Below are 22,071 nucleotides of genomic sequence, written 5' to 3'. Positions count from 1 at the left end.
TGGTTCAATGGGGATGGGAGGCTGGAGAAGTGAAAAAGGGAATAGCAAGGTGATGTAGAGTTTGTAGCGGCAAGAAGTAGCTCCCACCCTCAGGCAGCAGGATCCCGGAGAAATGATGCCATGATCAGGTGCTAGGGGCTGGGAGAAGGGTCTGGTGGAGGTGGAACTCAGACCTCAGAAGAGGCTGCTCTCAGGCTGGTGCATGTGAGAGGGGCCCCATGGAGCCGCACGCCAGCCTCTAATGAGAACATGCTGGCGTCATTACCTCTGAGGAGGTGTGATGAGACTGGCTCTGGGAGCATGGAAAAATCTGGAAACTGTAACTAACTGCTACCCGTTCCAACTTCTACTTCCAGATGAAGAGCCGTCGCGGCAGTGACACTAATAGGAATCGTGGGAAAGACAGCGTGCCAGATTCTCTCCCTCTCCTGCCTTCTGACTTCCTCTCGGGCCCCTATATGGATGGACCTTAACAGGAACCAACTGAGAATGAATAAATGTAGATTCCCACCATCCTGGTTTTTCTCCCCTTGAGTGTGGGCCAGACCTAGGGACTTGCTAGAATGTGGCAAAAGTTAAAAGATCTCATTTCTGTGTGACTGCCATCTTGCTGATATACTCCGTCTATCATCTTGGTGTTCATGCATCGATGAAACACACTGCCATTGGGAGAAATCCAGATGTCAAGTGATTGTGGGTGGTTTCCAGCCAAGAGCAGGTGAGGATCTGAGGTCTGTAGTTCAATAGCCTATGAAGAGCAGATCCTGTCAGATGCCACTGACTGAGCTTGGAAGCGGATCCTTCCCCAGTTGAGCCTGAAGATGAGACCATAGACTCTGAGCTCGACACATGGACTACAGCTTTGTGAGAGGCTATGAAACAAGGGATACAGCTGAGCTACACCTGGATTTTTGGCCCACAAAAATTGGGAGATAATGGATGTGTGTTGTTTAAAATGGCGAAATCTTGCATGGCAATAGCTAACTAATACATAGCTTTAAAATCACAGACCAAGATACAGGAAGATGGATTTAAAAATAAGCGATAATAGCTTAATAATTGGCCAATCTTGTATCTAGAATATATATGTATATCTATCAAGATATTTGTATCTATCTATCCATCTATCAATCAATCATCTGTCTGTCTTTCCTATGAATTAATTAGTAGTAGGTACCAACAACCCAATAGAAAAAAAGACAAAAGATTGAACAAACTCTTAACAAAAGAGGAAATATTTGACCAATAAATATATGGCAAGAAACCCATGTCATCAGTAATCAGACAAATGAAAATTAAAACCATAATCAGAGGAATGAATAAATTGTACTATTTTCAGATAATGGAATAAATATGACACCAAAAATGAATGGACTACAACTATTCATATAAACATACAAAAATCTCAGAAATAAAAGACAGCAAAAGATGGAAGCCACAAATGAATGCATAGAGTATAATTCTTTTTACATAATATTCAAATCAGGCACCCTAAACAAATAATGTTTTGGGATGCTTCCATATACAGTAAAAGTACTAAGTAGAGGAGGAAATGATTATTGCATAAGTAATGGAGGTGAAGTGAATGTGACCTGGGAAGACCCACAGAGAGTTTTTCATTTCCTAACCTGGGTGATATCACGTGGACGTCCACATAAGCATAATTTTTTAAAATATAAGATTAATTTTATACATTTCATTTTCAAAAACTTCTCTGGGGCTCAGCAATTCCTTTAGTATCATTTTCGTTCTTCCCTTTTCTGTTATATTTGAGAAAATTAGATAAAATATCACATACACATGAAAAGAACCTATGACCTGGCCATCATTCCTCCTTCCATCTATCTGTCCATTTATCTTTGACAGGTATCTAGAAGGATGTCCACTGACTTTTTTTTTTTTGATTAGCATAAAATTATTTTAGTACAGTTAAAAACATTTTGATATTACTATATTGGTCAAGGGTAACAAGCAAAATTTAATATTTAGATGTTATGGTTGCAAGTGGTAGTCAGAAAGTATTTTAATATTCACAGTTAAGGGAGTTAGAAAATGTTGAGAAAATTTGACCTCACACAAAATGGTAAAAAAATCATACTACTTTTCAAAACCACTCACCTTCAGTCTCAGGATGTCCTTTATTCAACTAGAGAGTGATAGCAGAAGTAACGTCACCCCTTAGTCTTCGGAAAATCAAGTTAATTTACATACATGGGAACAGGTAGGTAAATCTCCAAGTTGGGTTTTTTAAACGGCAGTTCTAAAAAAAATGAAAACTGTTTAAAACGTGAAATTTGAATCAAATATTTGTGGAAGTACTTCTGGGGTCGGCAGGGGGCACTACTTTTACTGGGCATTTTGCTAGATTTTGCTCTCTCTACTTAACGTAAGATGGCGATTTAGCAACCCCTTTGCGAAGTTTATCAATATAGAAGAGCCAATTTAGATGAAAGCAAATGCATTGTGTTTTTCCCTGGGCAATTAATTTAGTAATTAATAATTTAAATTGGTCAGGGAAAACTTCAAACTGTTAACATAGGCATAGAATATTCACCAAATTTTAATGCAGATTATTTTTATATGATAGCAATTTGTGTGATTTGTTACTTTACTTTTCAAGTTTTCTCCATTGCTTGAGATGTATGTAACAAGCAGGTATAATTTTACGCAAGTAATAATGTAATTGGTAAAAACAAAGAAAAAAAAGCGTTTTCATTCATTGCCTCAGCGGAGCCCCAGGATAAACATAAGAAAATGGCACCTGGATAAGCGAACTTGCCCAAGGTCACACATTGAGAAGCTATCAGAATTAGAGGGCAGATCTGGAATTTCTTTGGTCAAATCTGAGCTCTATCTAGTGCCGACATTATGTAGTTTGACGACCTGCCCATGGTCCTTACTCATGAAAAGCTCAGAGTCCTTCCATCCCCCAAAGTCCCGAATGTCAGGCAGCAGTTCTGCTCTGGGACTACAATCATTTGCTTCTACCTTGATGTCTCCGGAACACTCCATAAACATTTAAGGCTATGGCCAAGCACACGTGCACCAATTACTCCTCGGTCTGATCATTTCTTCCATTCCATCATGCAGTGACGGTGCTTTGTGAAGCCGGCAGCTCAGCCCTCCTAATGAATGATGTAATGGAAGCAGGGCGCCCCAGCCTTCTCGTCTGACTTGAACAAACCCTTCCCTTCTCTCCATCCCTTGCAGGTGTCTCAACTCTCACAAGTGAGATCAGATTTTCCATGTTTGGACCAAATTTCTCAAGTTTCCTACTGGAAGGGAGTAAAGCTCTAATTAGTTCACGTGTGCCAGCTCATTAGGTAAGAAATTATTTTGCTAAGACTCTCACGCAAGCCATAACTGGGGTCAACCCGACTGTATTTGAATCAGAAGCTGCATACTGTCATGTCCCTGCTCTACTGACAAAGTGACGAGATGACACTTTGCTTTAGAAAGAAGAGACAAATGGAGAATATGATTTTCTCTATGATTCAAAGCACCCCCAGGCAAAACTGTGCCCAGGCCAGGTTTTTCCCAGGTCACGCCAGGATATACTCCATGCCCTCCCCCGCGGACTCTTCTCTTACCCGGGAAGTTCTCTCTCGATTTTTTTTCCCTCCAAAGCTTCTCTTTGCAAATGACTGATGATCTTATTCATTCTCATGGTAACATCTTGACTTCATAATGGCATAAATTCTTGAGCCAAATGGGTATTTTTCTAATGATGGTTTCAGATTTGAGCCACATTTGTAAAACGAGATTAATTTCTAGGTAATCATTTGTGAATTTCACGTGTTTCCGTATTACCCATTTCTAGATGAAGGACAAGAACATTCCACTCACTTTCTCACGCAGCAAACATTTGGACAGATGTTTTTACAGCAACTCTAAGATGGCTTAATTGACCATAGATTCAGTTAATTTTGTCTCTGTCCTTATTAAGAACTCATTAATCACATGTGCATGCAGTTGTCTAAACAGCAGCAGACCATTAGGTCCAGAGGTGTTATTCATGATTATCTGGCTCTCCTTCCTTATCTTAGGAAGAAACGGACATCTAGAAAAGCAAATGGGACAGGCCCCAGATCACAGCTGGCTAGAGGCCCAATAGGGATTAGAACTCAGCTCAGCCAGTCAACAGCTAAAAGAAGGAGACGGACGCCCAGCTTGCCCTAACAGCACAGATAGGGAGGCTCCGTGTGTGCCCCGCCTGAGCCCTTGAGTAATGAGCCAGAGGAGCTCCATTCCAGGGGGAGCTGCTCTTCCTCAAAAGATTATTTTGAATCCTTTGTAGACGTCTGACCCTGATAGTGAGCATCTAATACTAAAAAATGAAGTAATGCGTGTATTTAAAACTTGCACTGATGCTGGGCGCCAGCCAAAGTTGAAAAGAACAGCGGTGCTGTTTATTCTGTCCAAATGGGCCTGCATCGTAGACGACCACTGTTGTTTTCTCGTGCAAATAGAATTAAAGCGTCAGGCACACAAAGCTGATCTCAGATCCCTATGATTTAACAGAAACACGAGGAAGATTCCCAGAAAAGCAGTAATTTTCCTTCTCTGCAAGAAATATTATTCCTTTTACTGGCTTCACATTTTCGTGGCCATTGAAAGAACAGAGAAGGGTAAACTTCCTTCATGTAACTTTTATTTATCTAGGTCTTTACTGTTGGGAAATATTATCACACACTACCTTGTTTGGAGTAGAAGAGAAAGCTGTGTGCACTAAAGCTACTGAGATGAGCTCTTTATTCCAAAATAGTGTGTAGATTTGAGACATCTACCTTTTCATAAAATCTCTTGCACGAATAAACTTGTCACAGTCTGATTGAGTTCTGGCTTGTTTCTCCGATCTGTGGCCATCTCCTACTTTATTTAGGATAATACTTTCTGGGATCGTGAGCTGGCTGTAAGTGGTGATGCATGCAAGCCTTGTTTTCCTATTTCCTGGACTTTTGAGATAAACCCGCTTCGTAGTCGTTATGGGGAACCCTATTTCTGTGAGTTTCAGAACTTCTGGTACTAAAAAAAGAAAAAGCTGCAAGGTCTCGTCTAACATGTCAAGTACATTAGTAATAATTTTAGGAAGGCATAAACATTTTAGAAGTTAATATTAAAATTGGAATAGTGGGAGCTAATACTGATGTGTTAGTCAATGCTCCATGCAAGACGGCACTTGAGATTTAAACTCTTGGCATTGGAATGCGGTGAGGGTCTTTGCCTGGTCAGAGTTAACGACATGGGTCAAGGATGCCAGGCAGGCTGGCAGTTCCTCATACTGAGGGTGACAATTGTTATTAGCAAAAGTCATCTGCAGAAAGTTCTCTCCCCCGCTGGAAGAACCGAGAGCGGATGTGGGTGGGGAGGGGGTCACAAGGACGGAGTTCTGGAATTCATTCTCCTTAGAAATAGGTCAATTCTGTTTTTCCTAGGAAGTCCCCTGGGCAAAGACCCCATCTCCTGCACTCTTTCGAATATAAATTGACCCTGACAGTGAAACGGCCTCCAACTTTTGCAACTCCCTTTGGGGAACAGCTTTAAATATAAGTTCAGAAAGGACCTTGGTGCTCTGGGGAGCTTGGGCTCAAGGTTGTAACCTCCCTTAGGCCTTGGGGCTTAGAAATCCAGAGGCCAAAAGACCCAAGAAAGTAGGCTCACTGGCTTGCATTTCCTTTACTCAAAGGGTTGAAAGTGAACGCTTTCCTGCATCCTGTAGAGCCTTTTCCTTCCCTGGGCCTAGTGTTTCACATACCTGATGCTATCCAGACAGTGCTAAGCTCTGGACTCCACGAGAAGCCGTTTAGCTAACCATGCCACCCTTAATAGTCAAGCTGATGCGGATTGAACTGATGTGAATAACTTTGGTTTTGGTTTCTTTGAAGAATTTTTTTTTCTTGTTCCTTTGAGGAAAATGAGCTCTTTTAAATAGATTTTCCTTTATTGTTGAGAATTATGGGGACGGGGAAGAAAAAGAAATAATTCATACTTACGTTGATGAAGGAACATGCTAGGAATCTCAGAAACAAGTACGCACTGTTGGAAAATATTACTTAATAAATGCAGATTGTCTTCTTATAGCAGAAACTCGCCTCACCCCACACTCTGCCGTTGTGGTTAAAAGACACACTATGTTCAAATTTGATTATTTACAGAATCAAAGGACACATGTCAAATTCTGATTGGGCAAAGGCCCTTCTGTTTGTGTTTTGAAACCAGATCAAAGGGGCCCTTTATTTAAAACAATGACTGTAATGCTCAGCTTGGTCCAGACACCAGTGATCCAGCCTCTTGGGAAGGGAGAAAGAAATGGTCTCGAAACCCTCTGGTCTGCTTTGCAGGCTTTTTTTCCCAGATAAAGGGAGATTCGTTTGCAAAGTTCTGACAGCCTAGTGAGGCTAGAGCTATTCTCCAGGGCTGGTTCAAAGGGGATTTGGGGTGGGTGAGAGAATGTCTTCTGAGCTTACCCCTTTTCTTTGGCTGGCCTGGCTCTCTATATAGAGGAGAATCTGCATACATAAAAAAGCCAAGAAAAATTGCTCAAATGCTTATTTCAAAAAAATTACCATCACCACTATCCAACAGATTGTATTAAGACCCTTTATCTACTGATCAAGTTGAAAGCCATAATCCTTGCCTTAAACATCTTAACGTCTGAATATACAATACCGGCAGAGTCAAAAACAGAGCTAAAAAAAGAAAATAAAATAAAGAGAGAGAGAGAGAAACTATACAGAAACCTACAAAATGAGTTTAGTAATGGGATGCTCATGGGTGAATTTTAGCAAATGTCTTAGTAAAGGTCAAACGAATATATCTAACTTGGAGATTCTTGGATTTCAGGGAAGGAGCTGGTTTGCCTCTTCTATACCTTCTAGTAGAAATATTGAAAAGGATTCTGGGATTCACTGCTAGGCCCTTTGGGTACCAGGATTCATTCACTTATTTGATCTGACAGTATTGACTGAGCACTTGTTATATGCCAGGCACTGTTTTAAGTCCTTGTGAACCACAGACTTAATTCCCTGTTCTCATGGAGCTTATATTCCAGTGATATTATACCAGATAATAAAATAAATATATAAATTCTGTAGTATGTTGGAAGAGGACAAACATCATGAAGAAAATAGAGTGGGGAAATAAGGAATGTGGAGTGCAAGGGTGTGGGGGGCAGAATGTGCCCGGGCAGCCCTCACTCAGTGACAACTGAGCAGAGACTTGAAGGAAGAGGGGAAATTAGCCCTGCAGAGATCCAGGCATTTTAGGAGGAAGAAACAGCCAGTGCAAGGGCCCTGACGTGGGAGCACGTGGAGGTATCTGGGGAGTGGAAAGGGAAGAAGAGTGGTAAGGTTGGAGACATAATATGGGGGAGCAGACGTGGAGGGCGTTGGAGGCCAAGGTGAGAATGTTGACTCTGAAAAACACTCACTCTGAGTGAAATGGGACAAGACACGATTGGACCCATCGTTAACGTGAGGACTCTGACTGGTTTTGAGAATAGATTATAATGGGGCAAGGAGGAAGCAACAAACCCAGTAAGCAATCTACTGTCCTCATCAAGATAGCAATGGTGGAGGCCGGGAACACTGTGGAAGCAGGAGAGGTGGTGGTAAGTAGTTACATTTGCAATATTTTGAAGGCAGAGAGAAGAGAATTTCCTAAGCAAGTGGATATGTGGTATCAGCAGGGTTGGATCTAGGATTTAAAGGGCTGGAATTTATATAATTTGAGGGCAGACACTGGCAAAATGTTTCCTTCCTGCTCTCTCCCTTTTGAATACACAGAAAGATTTTATTTCCCACTTTTTCTTGCAGTTCTCTTGGACAGTGTGATTGAGTTAGGGCAATGGGATATGAGCTGAAGTGAGACTCTACTTCGAGTCTCAGGTCATCAATAGCACGTGTGTATTCTCCTCCCTCTTTCTCACCCGTGTGGCTGGACGTGAAGGACTTTAAGATGGTGGAATAATAAAATGGAAACAACCTGCGTGGCCGAATGGCCATTTGGGGGTAAGCGGGGTAGAAGCCCCCAGAGCAACAACAGATGATGGTGTGAACAAGAAACAAACTATTGGTATTAAGCCTTTGAGATTTAGGAATGTATTAGTTGTTGCAGAATGGTATGATGTTATCCTTACTGATACGGTCAAAGTCTGAAAAGATGTGAACACATCTCATAAGGAGGAAATGTACATGTGTGTGAGTATGTATATACGGATATTTCTGTGACCTGAGTGGTTCACTACCAACATAGAGATTTTTTCGTGCTAGCAACCTCACATCCCACAAGTATTTCCGGATTGGGTCCCTGGAGGTCATGAAAAAGTAAATATTGAAGCCAACAGAACAAAGATATTTTATAATGGCCTAAAATTGATGTAATTAAGGTTGACCTAAAATGCTCAAATTATTGGAAGTAAAGTTTTTCTTAGTCTGGAAATTGCAGAATATAGAGGATCAGTAATGAGAGAGAATAGAGCATTGGGCTTGAGTGCAGGGAGAGAGGTAATAATAAGCTCGGAGCAAGCATGTCAGCCACTCCCAGAAATGGAAAGATCTGAATGGTTTGGAATCTCAGTTCTGCCATGCACATAGACACCTGGGTGAGACGGTGGCCACAGAGGAGTCCAGAAGCATCCATCACCCTATAGGCTCCATAGGACTCCACAGCTCAAATGGGCACAGGCATTTGATTCATGGAAGGATCACATACTCTGAAAGTTTTATAGCACAGTGAGCACGAGCTTTGCAATTAGATCACCAGGTTAATTATCTTTCCAGCTCTAAGTCTCGGTTTCATTTTCCGGAACAGGAGGTTACTCCTTAGCCCATTGGCTGGCCCACGGTACGTGATCAATAATTAGAGCTATTGTTGTTATCATCGTCTTCATCATTATTGTCATTTTTCATTTGCTGAGAGCTGGAATTATTGATGTGAGAGGTCTGCCCTATGGAATGTCGACGAGCATGTTGTGATGTGTTAGAGAACTGGCACAAGAGTACTGATCGATAAATTCCAATGCGAATCAGCCTGCGATTGAGGGTACAGCATAACTGGATCTTGGGTAGACTCTTAACTGTGCACTCTACTTCAGTCGTTCCAAGGTCCATCTGCATGGCTGTGGTGTAGTCCTTCGGGGTAGCTGTGGTTTCCATCTTTCTCATTGCCGGCTGTCACTCTACTGGATCTTCTCCCGCCATGATTTAACTCCGAGGGGAATCTCTGAACTGACCTGTTCTGCCACAGCTCTTTGGCTCTGAAGAATTCCCTTTACTGCTTTGGAGTTGTTTCCTCACATATAAAATTAGAGCATTGTTCTGGACTATTCTACTGGCACTGGCTGATATGACAAAACCTTATAAACTCAGGGGGTATTCTGGGTTCGATGCCCCCACATGGGCACATGTGCACTTTACAATCATCACTGAGAATATAATTAAGAAGACCCCTGATGATATTTATTGGCTATAGTCACAAGAGAGTCCAACTTATGACTGGAATGGAGTTAGCCTCTCTGTGATCTTCAGAATGGCCAACTTGGAGAGACTATTTCTAAGACTTATTCTTGGCTTGCAAAGAAATCTAACTTGTCGTGTTGGTATAAGCATGTGAAGCAGGATGTCTTCGGAACATTGTAGCCTGTGATCTGTCATAGAGGTCACAATTTCACCATGAGAAAACCATCCTTTTTGGGTCGCCTGGGTGGCTCAGTGGGTTAAGCATCTGTCTTTGGCTCAGGTCATGATCTCAAGCTCCCTGCTCAGCAGGGAGTCTGGTTCTCCCTCTCCCTCTGTTCCTCTCTCCTGCTCATACTCTCTCTCTCTCTCAAATAAATTAAAAATCTTAAAAAAAAAGAAAACCATTCTTTTCTTTCTGAAGCCTTTCCAGCTTTTAAAAGATTCTTTACATGAACTCAGCAAAGAAAAGTAAAACGATTATAAGAATGGCATTGGAGTAACAGGAAAGGAAAGATACTTGAGAGAGTTTGATTGTTTAAAATATTCATGTTTGTTGTTACATAGGGAGGAACTGCCTCTGGGTAATAGTCTCTGTTCACTGCGAAGTCCCTCCTCTTGACCATAGAGGGTCATGATGCTAAGGTTGCAGTCCATCATGGGTTGACGAGGAATGCCTGCTCAGTCTCTTTCCCTTCCTGAAGGTACCGTTTGATACCTGCCCGATCGAGGTTCTCCGCCCCAGATCTTTTGGACTGTGTAATTTCCATGGTTACTGATGGGCATCATTTCCTCTCCATGTCTCTCCCCGCTTCCGTGCACCAGGGAGATCTCTCCAGTAGGGATCTGAGGGATTTCATGATCTTTGACAAAAATCATCCAAAGGATTCCTCTATTTTGATTTCTCCTTTCTGGCTCAGAATAGATGGCTCTCCAAATTTAGAAAAAGGGTGGTCTATTTTTGAGAGTGATTAGAACGAAGGGAGAGTCTGCTGGGTGCCAGGAGTCCAGAGTCAAATCTGTTACTCCTCGGGTAAAGTGAATGGAATAGAATTGGGCGTGGCTTTAAACGGGTGAGTGGAGACGTTTTTTAAGAATGCTAAAGTAATAGCAAGCGAACTAGAAATATAAACATGAAAAGTAATAGAATAAAATAAAAAAGTATTGTACAGTAGTGATAAATATCAATTTCTTCTGAGATGGTCTTATCTTGGCACGCGGGGTCAGCCTTAGGTATTTAGGAAAGATGCCTTTCTGTTCTTTGCCTCCCACTTGCTAGTTACATCGCAGTCAATAAACTTTTATTCTGTTGCCCCTGTCTCCCTACTTCTCCCGGCTTCCAGTGAATTATTTCTACTTGGTCAAAACATGTAACGTTTCCATAAAATTTGTCCACGCTTTTTCTCCATCTTTGTTTTATTCTAAGCTCCACTAAATAGATTGTGCTCTTAGCACCAGACTTTCTGTTAGTTTCTCCAGTCATCTCTCAGGTGGAAGAAACTTACTTGATAGATTTGTCAGGAAGGAGCTACGAGCTCTGTATTTTCTGAGTTCTTGCAGATTAAAACCTTTTTTCTGTACCATCGATGCTTGAAGGAAAGCTTGCGTAGACCAAAGATCACACCACTCTGCTTTCTCACCTTGAATTTTCAAAAATGTTGCTGCAATGTTGTCTTGCGTACACGTGGTCTCAAGAAGTCTGAGACCCACTGATTTTGGAAGCGGTGTGACCTTTTCTGCCTGAAGTTTCGTTTAATAAAAAAATAAACTGTGTTTAATAAAAAATAAAGTTTGAAGTCTTAAATATTTTACAACAATATGCTTTGTAGTTGACAATAGTATATAAGTTGTAGGTATTTTTAGTGCGTAGATTCAAGTCTTTTATTTTTAGAAAGCAGTTTTGGGTGTGATTTTAAGTATGTTCAAATTAAATATATGTTGGATCTTCTTTGTAATTTTCTCTCTCATTTTTTTTTTATATCTTTATGCAGTTTCTTTGCCATTCCTCTCTTCCACGTCTCTGACTACCTTTTCATCCAAATATCTTTTCCTTTGGGAAACTTATAATTTAGTGCTCATTTCTGAGCTGAATTCTTTTAAAAAAATTCAATTGCTTTACCAACTTCGATCAACTAGTTTCACATCTTTTTGTTGTTGTTCATTTCTTCACTGAGTTTTGAAACTCTGACTTGAGATATTCCTTCATGAAGCACACGATCAAAAATCCTTGTATAATATTTAATTCATGTGGGATGTAATGTTAAATTTTTAATATTTTTCCTGGTTAGCAATTAGGGGAGTGGGAACTGGGTGGTTTACTAAGTGTCTTAGTCTAAAAGCCCGTTCGTGCAGTAAGGAGATATTTCTTTAATAGAGGATGCCTTTTTTGGGTGAGGGGTTGGGATATTTGGTGTGTGTCTTTGTTTTTATTTTAATTTTCCTTTTCCAGCAATTGTTCCTTCTTTTCCTTCACCGCCATGCCCTCAAGGGCTACCACTCCTGTCCAGGTCTCCCTCTGTCCCAGAAACTGTGCCTTTCCAAGACCACCCTCTCTGGTCATGCACTCTTGTAAGAAGCTTCTTTTCAGATGTTTAATAGTCACAACTCAGCTTTACCACCAGTGATCAGATCTACTTTCACTCTTTTTCCATTCAGGGTGGACTCTTTTGGGGTGGTTGTGTCTATATGCTATCAAGGGCAGTCCTTTTTTTCTGTTATGGACTGAATGTTTGTGTCCTCCCCAAATTCATATGTTGAAGTCCTCACCTTCAATATGATGGTATTTGGAGGTGGGGAGCCTTCATGAATGGAATTAGTGTCCTTGTGAAAGAGATATTTGAGAATTCCTTTGCTGTTTCCTCATTGTGAGGACACAGTCATCTGTGAACCGGGAACAGACAGCCATCTGCAAACCAGGAAGTGGGCCCCATCAGAGGCTAAATCTGCTGGTGCCTTGATCTGGGACTTCCAGCCTCTGGAACTGTGGAAAATAAATTTCTGTTGTTTATAAGCCAGCCGGTCTATGGTATTTTGTTACAAAGGTCCACATGGACACAACACTCCCAGTCCTCCTTTCTGCAGGAGTCCCACTCAGTCCTTGTCTGCCTCTTCATTATAGTGGGGGATTTAGAAGCAAGCTCATATAGTCTGGAGTATCTATTTCTCCATTTTCACAAAAGTAAAGTTTGCAGTAGCCTTGGTCTTCAGGCATGGCAGAGAAGTGAGGCTAGGTAACTTGACTTGGATAGGGAACTCCTTCTTGATCTCAGTGATTTGTAGTGCCGTAGGAATTGGCTCCTCCATTATCCCATGGGAACTTGGCCGCCCAAGGATGACCTTGGCTCTAGAGGTCTTTAATAAATTGGGAATAGGCAGACAGTAATGGATACCTTTATTTAACACCTACTATGCCTGTCATTTAATCCCACATTCCCAAATGTCTTGAGCACAATCTGGCCCATGGTAGATGTTTATCAAATACTGACGAATTAAAGTGCAACAGGGAGCTGATGTACGTATTATATCTGATCCCACATGGTGGGGACTACTATCACCTGTGGATAGAGGAGGAAGCAAGGCTAAGGAAAGGTGAATAATCTCTTCTTGGGAGGCGCCTGGGTGGCTCAGTTGTTAAGCATCTGCCTTTGGCTCAGGGCGTGATCCCAGAGTCCTGGGATCGAGCCCTGCGTCTGGCTTCCTGCTCTGCTGGGAGCCTGCTTCTTCCTCTCCTATTCCCCCTGCTTTTGTTCCCTCTCTCACGGGTTGTCTCACTCTCTGTCAAATAAATAAATAAAAATCTTAAAAAAAAAAATCTCTTCTTGGTTACACAGCTAGTAAGTAGCAGAGTGAGTCTGAGCCCAGGTCCATCTGACCCCACGCTACACATGTTTTCATTCTTACTGGGCTGCCCTGGAGGCCTTAGGACAGAAGTGCTGAACGAAAATGAGGAAGAGAGGCCTGGGAGTGTAGAGAAAGGAGTAGATGAAAAGGAGTAAGGGCTGTCAAGAGAGCAACACAGATAAAATTAATCAGGAGGTAAATTTCCCTTTTCTTTGTCTTCATCTGAATTATACCAGGAGAGGGGATGCTGCAGAAAGGGTGCAGTTGCTACATTATGTGTTGATATGGTCACATAGTAAGTCAACCTCATTCAAAGTCTGTAAACTCCTAGACTTCTTCATCATATATGGCTCGAAGGCACAATCATTCTTCTGAAGGCCATATTGAAGGTAGAGCAAGAACAAGAGGGAGGAGAATGAGCACTGCAGATGCAGAAAGTTTCCAAACTTGAACCTCAGGTTGTAATGGCAGTGTTTGATCTTTGCTACATGCTTTATAGTGTACGAAACACCTTCCCATAAGTCATTGCTATCAACCAGTCTCTCAAGGTCACGGGACCAATGTTATTAACATAATTTTAAATACAGGGAGACTAAAGCTTAAAGAAGTGAGGTGGCTTACCTAAAAGTCACAAAGTAGAAAGCAATGCTGGGGCTACAATTTAGACATTCTGATCGCTTGAGCAGGGCTTTTTCCACAGGGATATATTCAAATACAGATTGACGTGAGCAAGGAAGGATCTATCATCACTTTAGAAACAAACTTGATTTTTCAAAAATATGGTGGGTCTATTTGGCCCTCTCCTTTGGGTGAACAATCGTCCCTCTTGCTTGAGAGAGACTTGATTCCTCTTTGTATTTTGTAAGATTAATCAGTTCCTGAAATAAAACAATAAGTACTTTCTACAACGATGACAATAAGTAGATTAACCTTATTTCACTCTTAAAGCTGATTAATGTCAATATGGTTTGATTTGTTCATTTTATTATGAACACTGTGAACTCTAGGACAATGAAGAGAGCAAATATAAACAGGTAAAAAGTTGATTCATGGCGATCTGGTAGTGGTAGTCCAACTGTTTGCCTCCAATATAGAGATCAGCCATTATTCTAAAACACAAGAATCTATTGGCTAAGTAGGAGTCATAATAATAGCACCGTGTGGTCTATTTCTGTGGCTTTTGCCTAATCTGCTATTGTAGGACTTTACCATGCCCTTGTAAGTAAGTCCACACTCGGTATTCCTTGTCATTTTGAGAATATCTTGGATGTACCCACAAATGCATCCTTTTAGCTATCACCTAGAAGCCATCTTTTTCTTCCTGCTTTTCTGAGATCTACGCTTAAGGCCTCTGAGCCCTGTGAAGCAGCCAGTGTCCACCAGGGGCGCTAGACTTTGGGTACTAGACAAAGGTGTCACAGCTCTCGGTCATACTTAATGGGTGTCTGAATTTTGGTGACTGATACTTGCTGTCAAGGGCACTGGTGTCTGTCTGCCCAACAGGGTTGCCAAGAGCTCCGAAGAGCACAACAAGCCCATGGTGGTTGAGTCTCTCTGTCTGACTTTCATGCTACAAGATTCCAAAGCAGAACTTCCTGATGCTTCCAAAGTCTTCCAGACACTCAAGTGACATAATTCTTTCTGTTGTCGCTCCTGGAGGGTCCAGAAATGAGTCCTTGGGGAGTGGGCCAGATACCTACGCATACCTGCCTTCATTGCCCCTCCTCACTGCTGGGGAGACACTGCTCTCACCCACGCTCTCTTTCTTCATGGTCTGCTTTCTGCCAGGAAGCTCCTTAGATCCTCACGCAAATATACTCCTCAAGCCCCACTTCGTCAGCCCCGCTCTATGTCTCTCCTCTTTGAGCCTTTGAATCGAAACATTTTTAAAAAGTCAAATTTATACCAATGTCTGCTCCTCTTCAGTACCTTCCTATTAACCACTATAAAGTTATCAGCATTATCATTATTTATCCCCCTCAGTTGTTAAAAAAATTAAGTTTTTACTACCCCTGAGATTGCAGCCTAGGGAGTTCAGTGGTTAGTGTGTGATTACACTGGGGGAACAAAAGGCTCCTTTCCAATTAAAGTTAATAGTGGGATAACTTCAGACACACAAAGGGAGAAAAAGGCACTTATGAGTCATGGTGAGTTCAAAAGGAAAGCGTTAAGGTGGAATCACAGAGCATCATGGGAAGGGCTATTCAAGCCACCATGTCAAAAAGGCTGATTAACAGCCGTTCCCAGTCGGCCTGATCACCAGGGAGTCTTACTGATAAAATTATTTCCCCTCCAGAGAGAATCTCCCTGAACCGAATAAACGTTTCCCTTCTGAATAGGATTCATGAAAAGGCAGGGGGATGGTGGCGGCAGGAATAGAAACCGCATTCACTGAGCCATTTGCAATGTGTAACCCGATCTTGTTTATCGGTCTTCACCCCCTCAATGAAGACGAAATCTATAGTTTGTTTTAAGTCATTAGAGCGCCAGCATTTCAAGTGACTTTCTGTGGCTACAAAGTTAATAAAGCTAAAACATAAGGAAAGGTCATTCTAGAATATTCAAGAATATGATTGGATGGTCTCACAACTTTCGAGTCAATATTTTTAATAACACCTTAATAAATCCTGCTAGGTATGTAGGTTGAAACAGCTTACTGTTTGTAGTAATTTAACCATATTTTGAAATTCTTACTGTAAATGTTTCTTCTGCCCTGGATCCACTTGTTTCAAGACGTTCATAATGCCTTATTTCTTCTAAACACACTTTCATTTCTTTTCTCTGGAAGAAACAAGCAAACAGCATTATGCCGCATGTATAGGAAATGACACAAACTATAAGGAACAACTGTACAGGGAGGAAAAAGGGTATTTGTGTGCCATATATGAGCGCGTGATTTAAAGGGGCAATATGCTGTTCTTGAGTCCTCTAAATATGTCATCACTCTAATGAAATGATAATGAAGTATTTGTGACCGCGTGTTTGTTACCCAGGCAACAAACCATGACATCATAAGCTCAAATGACTGACATAATTGTAGGCAGCAGCTGGACAATGAAGGAGGGACTCTCGTATATGTCTATTTCTGACCGCAACAGCTGAAATAACACTTTCTAAAATTAAATGCAATAAAATGATACAGAAGAAAATCTAATGAGAGTCAATGGCTGCAGGTAAAACAAAGGACCTTCTCAAATCTTTATCAAATATGGAATTCCTTTACGAAGAAGTGCCGGCTTACATACACAGAGTTTTTGCCAAGAAGCCCAATTAAAAACCTGCAAATGATCTGGGGGGGGGCACCTATATTTAGGGACTGTCCAGAGAAGGAATTGGGAAATTTGGACAGGAACTGGGAAGTTGGCTATAAGAGAGAACGGATGCTATGGCTCTCAAACTGGCAAAGCTAGCAGAGCTGCAGATGTTCGGGGATGGCCAGCGTGGTTCCGTCCTGCTGAGAGCAGTCGGTATAGAAAAACAGTAGAACCCGGAGAGAGGGAGCGTGTGCTGCGGGAGGGCAGCTGGGGTAGAAGAAAAAGAGCAACAGAACAAGAGGGTGGGGAGGATGTGGATAGAGACCTCAGTGGGGCCTCCTCAACTTTTGGTGTCTAAGAGTTCATTCTGAGCACTGATAGAATTTTCTAGATTGTTATTCTTCCTCCTCAGTGCAAATTCTTTCTGCCTCTCCTCCAAATCTTCACCAGGTATTTCTCTGAGCTTCGGAGAAGAGTGTCACCTGGGCTCAGAAATAAATGTGTTCCTGTTCTTCTTGAAACTCCAGATTGCTTGTGGGGTTTGCTCTCTGCACATTATTGGAGGGAAGTACTCCGACAGCAGGTCTGGCCGTGATCAGGAAGAATACGCCCGGCCTGCTCCCGCTAGGCCACACACTGTCCATGGGCACGCGGGCTTGCCACTCGTGTTTCCCACTGTGTATGGCAGAACTATGTGGTGGGGAGGAAAATGGCCCCACCTATGCTCAGGAACTCACAAAGTCTCTCAAGAAAACCGATATCCATCTTACCAAGGTGTTCAATATAGTGCAAAGTAGGGTCAGACATTATGCCACCCTATATTATCCTTCTCCCTTCTACCTGTCTCTCTGGCACCAATATGGGCCTCTTCCCACGTTGTCTAGGGAAAAAACCACTCATCGTACACATTGACTATATGTAGGGACCCAGACCTGGAGGAGGGGAACACAGGGTGGTGGGGTGGGGGCACCTTATACATTTTAAAGTCGTTGTGACAATGGGATTACTCTGACATGTCACAGTTGACCCTTTACCCTCCGTCAGGTACCTTCAAATGGGTGTTATGTTTGAAGTTTTTGCCCTGTTCCCAAGTTCCTCCTAGATAAGGAATTTTTTATACTGATTTCATAGATTCGCTTAAAGTCATAGAATCCTTTGAGAATTACGAATTATCTCTTCAGAAAAACACACATATTCTCATATTCATATAATATCGTATTTGATTTGACAAAATCTGAAGTCCTTTCTTGGGATATACATTAATCACCCCCAAACCGGATTTGGAGTTTAAATTAGCTTGCTGATCAAAATCACTGCTTCCCCCAAAACAATGGTGAGTGCTGGGGTACACCCTCCTTTACATTCATCAGGTAAAGTTAATATCACTCGAGCAAGCATCTGTGAAAAGAAAGAAAAATTATTAAGTTGATGCATTGGATTATCTTAATGATTCCATTGTAGCAGATAATAACTTCTCTTGCATATCAGAGCTTCCCTTGGGTAAAACTTTCAGTGACAACGAGTAAATAAAAATGTGGCTAAACTTCCATGAGTTTAAATTTCAAACACATGGCTGAAATGGGAGCAAGGTTCAAATAGAGTTTTCACACGCCGATAACTTCGCAAGGTCTTAGGCTCAGTACAAACACTAGGGTCACTGTGGAATTATAATCTATGAATTTGCTAGTTCTCCTTCCTTGCTGGGATACTTGGGTATCTTTTCATTCGGGACTTGGAGCCAACTAGTGTTCTTGTTGCAGAACCAAGGAACATGTGTATTCAATGAAGTCAAAACCTAGTATGGGGGCGCCTGGGTGGCTCAGTCGTTAAGCGTCTGCCTTCGGCTCAGGGCGTGATCCTGGCGTTGTGGGATCGAGCCCCACATCGGGCTCCTCTGCTGGGAGCCTGCTTCTTCCTCTCCCACTCCCCCTGCTTGTGTTCCCTCTCTCGCTGGCTGTCTCTATCTCTGTCGAATAAATAAATAAAATCTTAAAAAAAAAAAAAAAACCTAGTATGGACTAGATCTCCTACTTTGAACCCCACTGGGCTCGGTTTGTGAATTCTGGCCCACGCAGTAAAATGTACTCAACCAGAGTGGATTGAAGTAAAGTGCAGTTGGATAGTCTTCCTTTCTGAGTCATTTCTGGGAGCAAAGTCTAAAAATTGATTTAATGTCTGTATCCCAGATAACAATTCAAAAAGAATCTTTTTTTTTTATTAAGATTTTTTATTTACTCGACAGAGATAGAGACAGCCAGCGAGAGAGGGAACACAAGCAGGGGGAGTGGGAGAGGAAGAAGCAGGCTCATAGCGGAGGAGCCGGATGTGGGGCTCGATCCCACAACGCCAGGATCACGCCCTGAGCCGAAGGCAGACACTTAACCGCTGTGCCACCCAGGCGCCCCTCAAAAAGAATCTTTTAGCCCTAAGTAATGATCTTTATTTATAAGTTTGGGGAAGAAACCCTACACCTACGTAGTTTTCAAATTTCCTTAGAAATGCATATATTATAGGAAAAGACGACTGTTCTCAATGCCCAGCCATCGAATTCATCTTTCCCAGAGGCCTCAACTGAGGGCTGGCTTCTCGCTTGAGACTTTGGGGTGGAAATTTCAGGAATTTCTTACTGTTTGCCCTGCTCCCAGCGTCTGATAGACTTGGTCTCCTGGAAGCTCAGTGTTTGGGGTGGATTCTTTCAAACAGTGTTGTCCAGCTCTCTTCTTACAGCTGAGAAAACAGGCTCAGTGCTTCGTTCTGACTGAATCTCTCTACCTTCTCAGCTTCTTTCCTGTTCCTCTTCTCTGGCTGTACTCATCGTCCCCCCAAACCCCAACCAGCACGCACACAAAGATCAAAACCCGCTCTCCTTTGAATACTTTCTCCAGCTCCCCTCCCCACCCCCAGCAGGAATCGAGTCTTTATAACAAAAGAATTTACACCATGTGTGCATAGCAAAGATGTTCCCTGGTAATCTAAATTTATAGTTTATCTGAAATTTTTGTTGTTATTTTTCTGTTTGTGAAAGTGTGGGAATAAACGGAACGGTCACTTCAAGGGGCCAAGTCAAGAATATTTCAAAAACAATCAAATAAAAAATTAAAAATCGTGTTTTATAGCCATCAACATTATTTTAAAAAATCCATATGCAGAATCTTGTGAATAATTACACCGTGTCTTTGAGGTTAACTAAGTGTTAGATGACCAAAGTCACCAAAAAAAATGCTTTCACAGGCTGCCAAAGTCAGCAGGGCAGCAGCAGGCATGTGCGGCTCTCTTCTTTGGAAAATATGTTTCAGACAGTGATGAAAACGTAAACCACATAAACCACTTGGTTTCTAAGAGAACAAGTTTTGGGAAACCATGTTTTGGAATAAAGCCTCAATTTTCCATTTCACAACAAAACTCTCCAAAGAAATGTTTTCAAATTATAAGGGATACTGAGGATAGCATGCATAAAGAAGGCTTAAAAAAAGAAAATACAAGCCTTGGTTAATCACGAAAGACTCGATTGCCCAACCAACAGAACTTGTGTTATAAAGCCCCTCTCTCCTATCTCACAAAACCCTAACAACCAGCCATAACCTTCAGCCCAAAGCTCCCTAAAATTTCATTCTTACGATTAAGCTCCAGAATTTTATTACAGGTTGAAATTCTGATGGAAGAGGTAACACCACGCGGTATGCTAATACTCACTGAGTTTAAGCAGAGGTGCGACTAAGAAATTAACATGGGAAGGAGGACACTTACAAAAATCAAACGGAAAAGTTACAGAAAGGAGAGTTTGGAGGCATGGAAACATTTTGCCCATTTTACCAGGTCCTGTGAGTTTTGTGCAGCCACCACGCCTTGTCCTTCTTACTGCAAGGACTGCATGGGAAACAGAGCAGGAACTGAAACTCTCTGGGCTCTCACTGAGCAGCCCTGAGCAAATAACTCAGCTTCTCTGAGCCTCAGTTTCTTTCTATATAAAGTGAAGTCATACCTGTCTTCAACTTAAGAGCATTATTAGAAGTCACAAACGTGTAACAAACGAAAGCACGCTCAATAAATTATTAAGGGCTATTCAATCTTAAGGATAAGCTTACACACAATTTTGTTCTCTTCACTTTGTGATTCGAATTTACGTTTTTGAAAGAGTAAAAAGAACAAAACAAACTGTAAATGGGTTGGAGGTACTCTTCTGCAGCAATTAACTTAAATGCTTTTCTTTTTTGTTATTTTAAATAGACATTGAATCATTAGAAATGATTGAAAATCGGTGTCTATCCAATTTTAATATATAAAAGCAATGTAGAGGAAAATCTGAAGGTTCCCCAAAAATGTGAAAATATGGTACATGAAAGAAGAGGTCATTACTTTAAAACTGTTACAACTAAGTGTAGTTACAGTGCTGTGTGTGTGTGTGTGTGTGTGTTCACATTAACTTGATTACCATCAAATTTGAAAACAAATCACTCAGGCATACAACATATCCATTTCATAGCATTTGTTCAATTTTCTCCGTGTAAATGTCAAATATACAGAAAAAGACAACTCCGAATGTGGAGTACCCGCTCAGCTCATTAGAGGACACACACTAAGCTGTCCCCTTACAGATTGGTGACCTCCCCAAATCCTGCAGTATATGCTCCTCTAAATAGTGTGGGTATGATGAGCAAAGTCAAAAGGCAAATTTTGTCATGTTGTGTCCAGGGCAACACTTCCGTAGGCAGAAGACAGCTGATAGAGAGGATCTGGGGGACATGCATGTGCATGAACGGCCAAGATGGGATCTGGTTGTTTCGCAGCCCACATCCCCAGAGCAAAGCCAAAGGACTGTAAACGGCAGCACCTGATTCTGTCTCCTATCTGTGCCTCTCCCCCTCCCCCCCGCCAGTTCTGATTTCCCAGGGGCAAACTTTTATCTTGAACCAGAGTAATTTGCAAACTCAGCGTCTGTCCGAGCATGTACAAATCCACTTCAAGGATTCCCAGGAACTTTTGTGAGTCACAAGTTTTCCTAAGGTCAAGAACTCATTCCCAAGGTCAAGAACATTTGCAGTCTGGCATACTTGATCAATTTTTCCAACTTCCCTGTGGTTGATTAAGGTCTGATTTAGCCGGTTCTTGGTTTTCCCTGGTTAGTGTCCCAAGTCAATTGCAGGCAGCATTCATTATAATTACAGCCTTCCATTAAATAATTCGTTTTTGTTTCCTGAGACCTTTTATAAGTGAGCTGTGTGTTGACATTTAAAATTTGAGTTGGGGCAAAGTGGCTGTTTGCAGCTGCCCCCTGCTTTGGTGTGGATTTCTTTTATGAAATGTTTAAGGAAAGGCACAGCCCTCGCCAGGGTGCATGTCCTGAAAACTCATGGAAAGCAGTGTGTCTGAACTGGAGGAATTTTAGAGTTTATTTGGTCCAACTTCTCAGATTGGAAGTGGAGTTCAGACAAGTGTTTGGCCCAAGAATCCGATGCTGTGTGGCAGATAAAAGGCATGAACCCAGATTTCTGGTTCTTGGTCCTATAATCCCATTATGCCAC

This window comes from Ursus maritimus, unplaced genomic scaffold (assembly GCF_017311325.1).
Source record: "Ursus maritimus isolate PB19 unplaced genomic scaffold, ASM1731132v1 scaffold_3, whole genome shotgun sequence".
Lineage (NCBI taxonomy): Eukaryota > Metazoa > Chordata > Mammalia > Carnivora > Ursidae > Ursus > Ursus maritimus.
The sequence above is the reverse complement of the archived record's forward strand: the minus strand, read 5'-3'. Positions refer to the sequence as shown.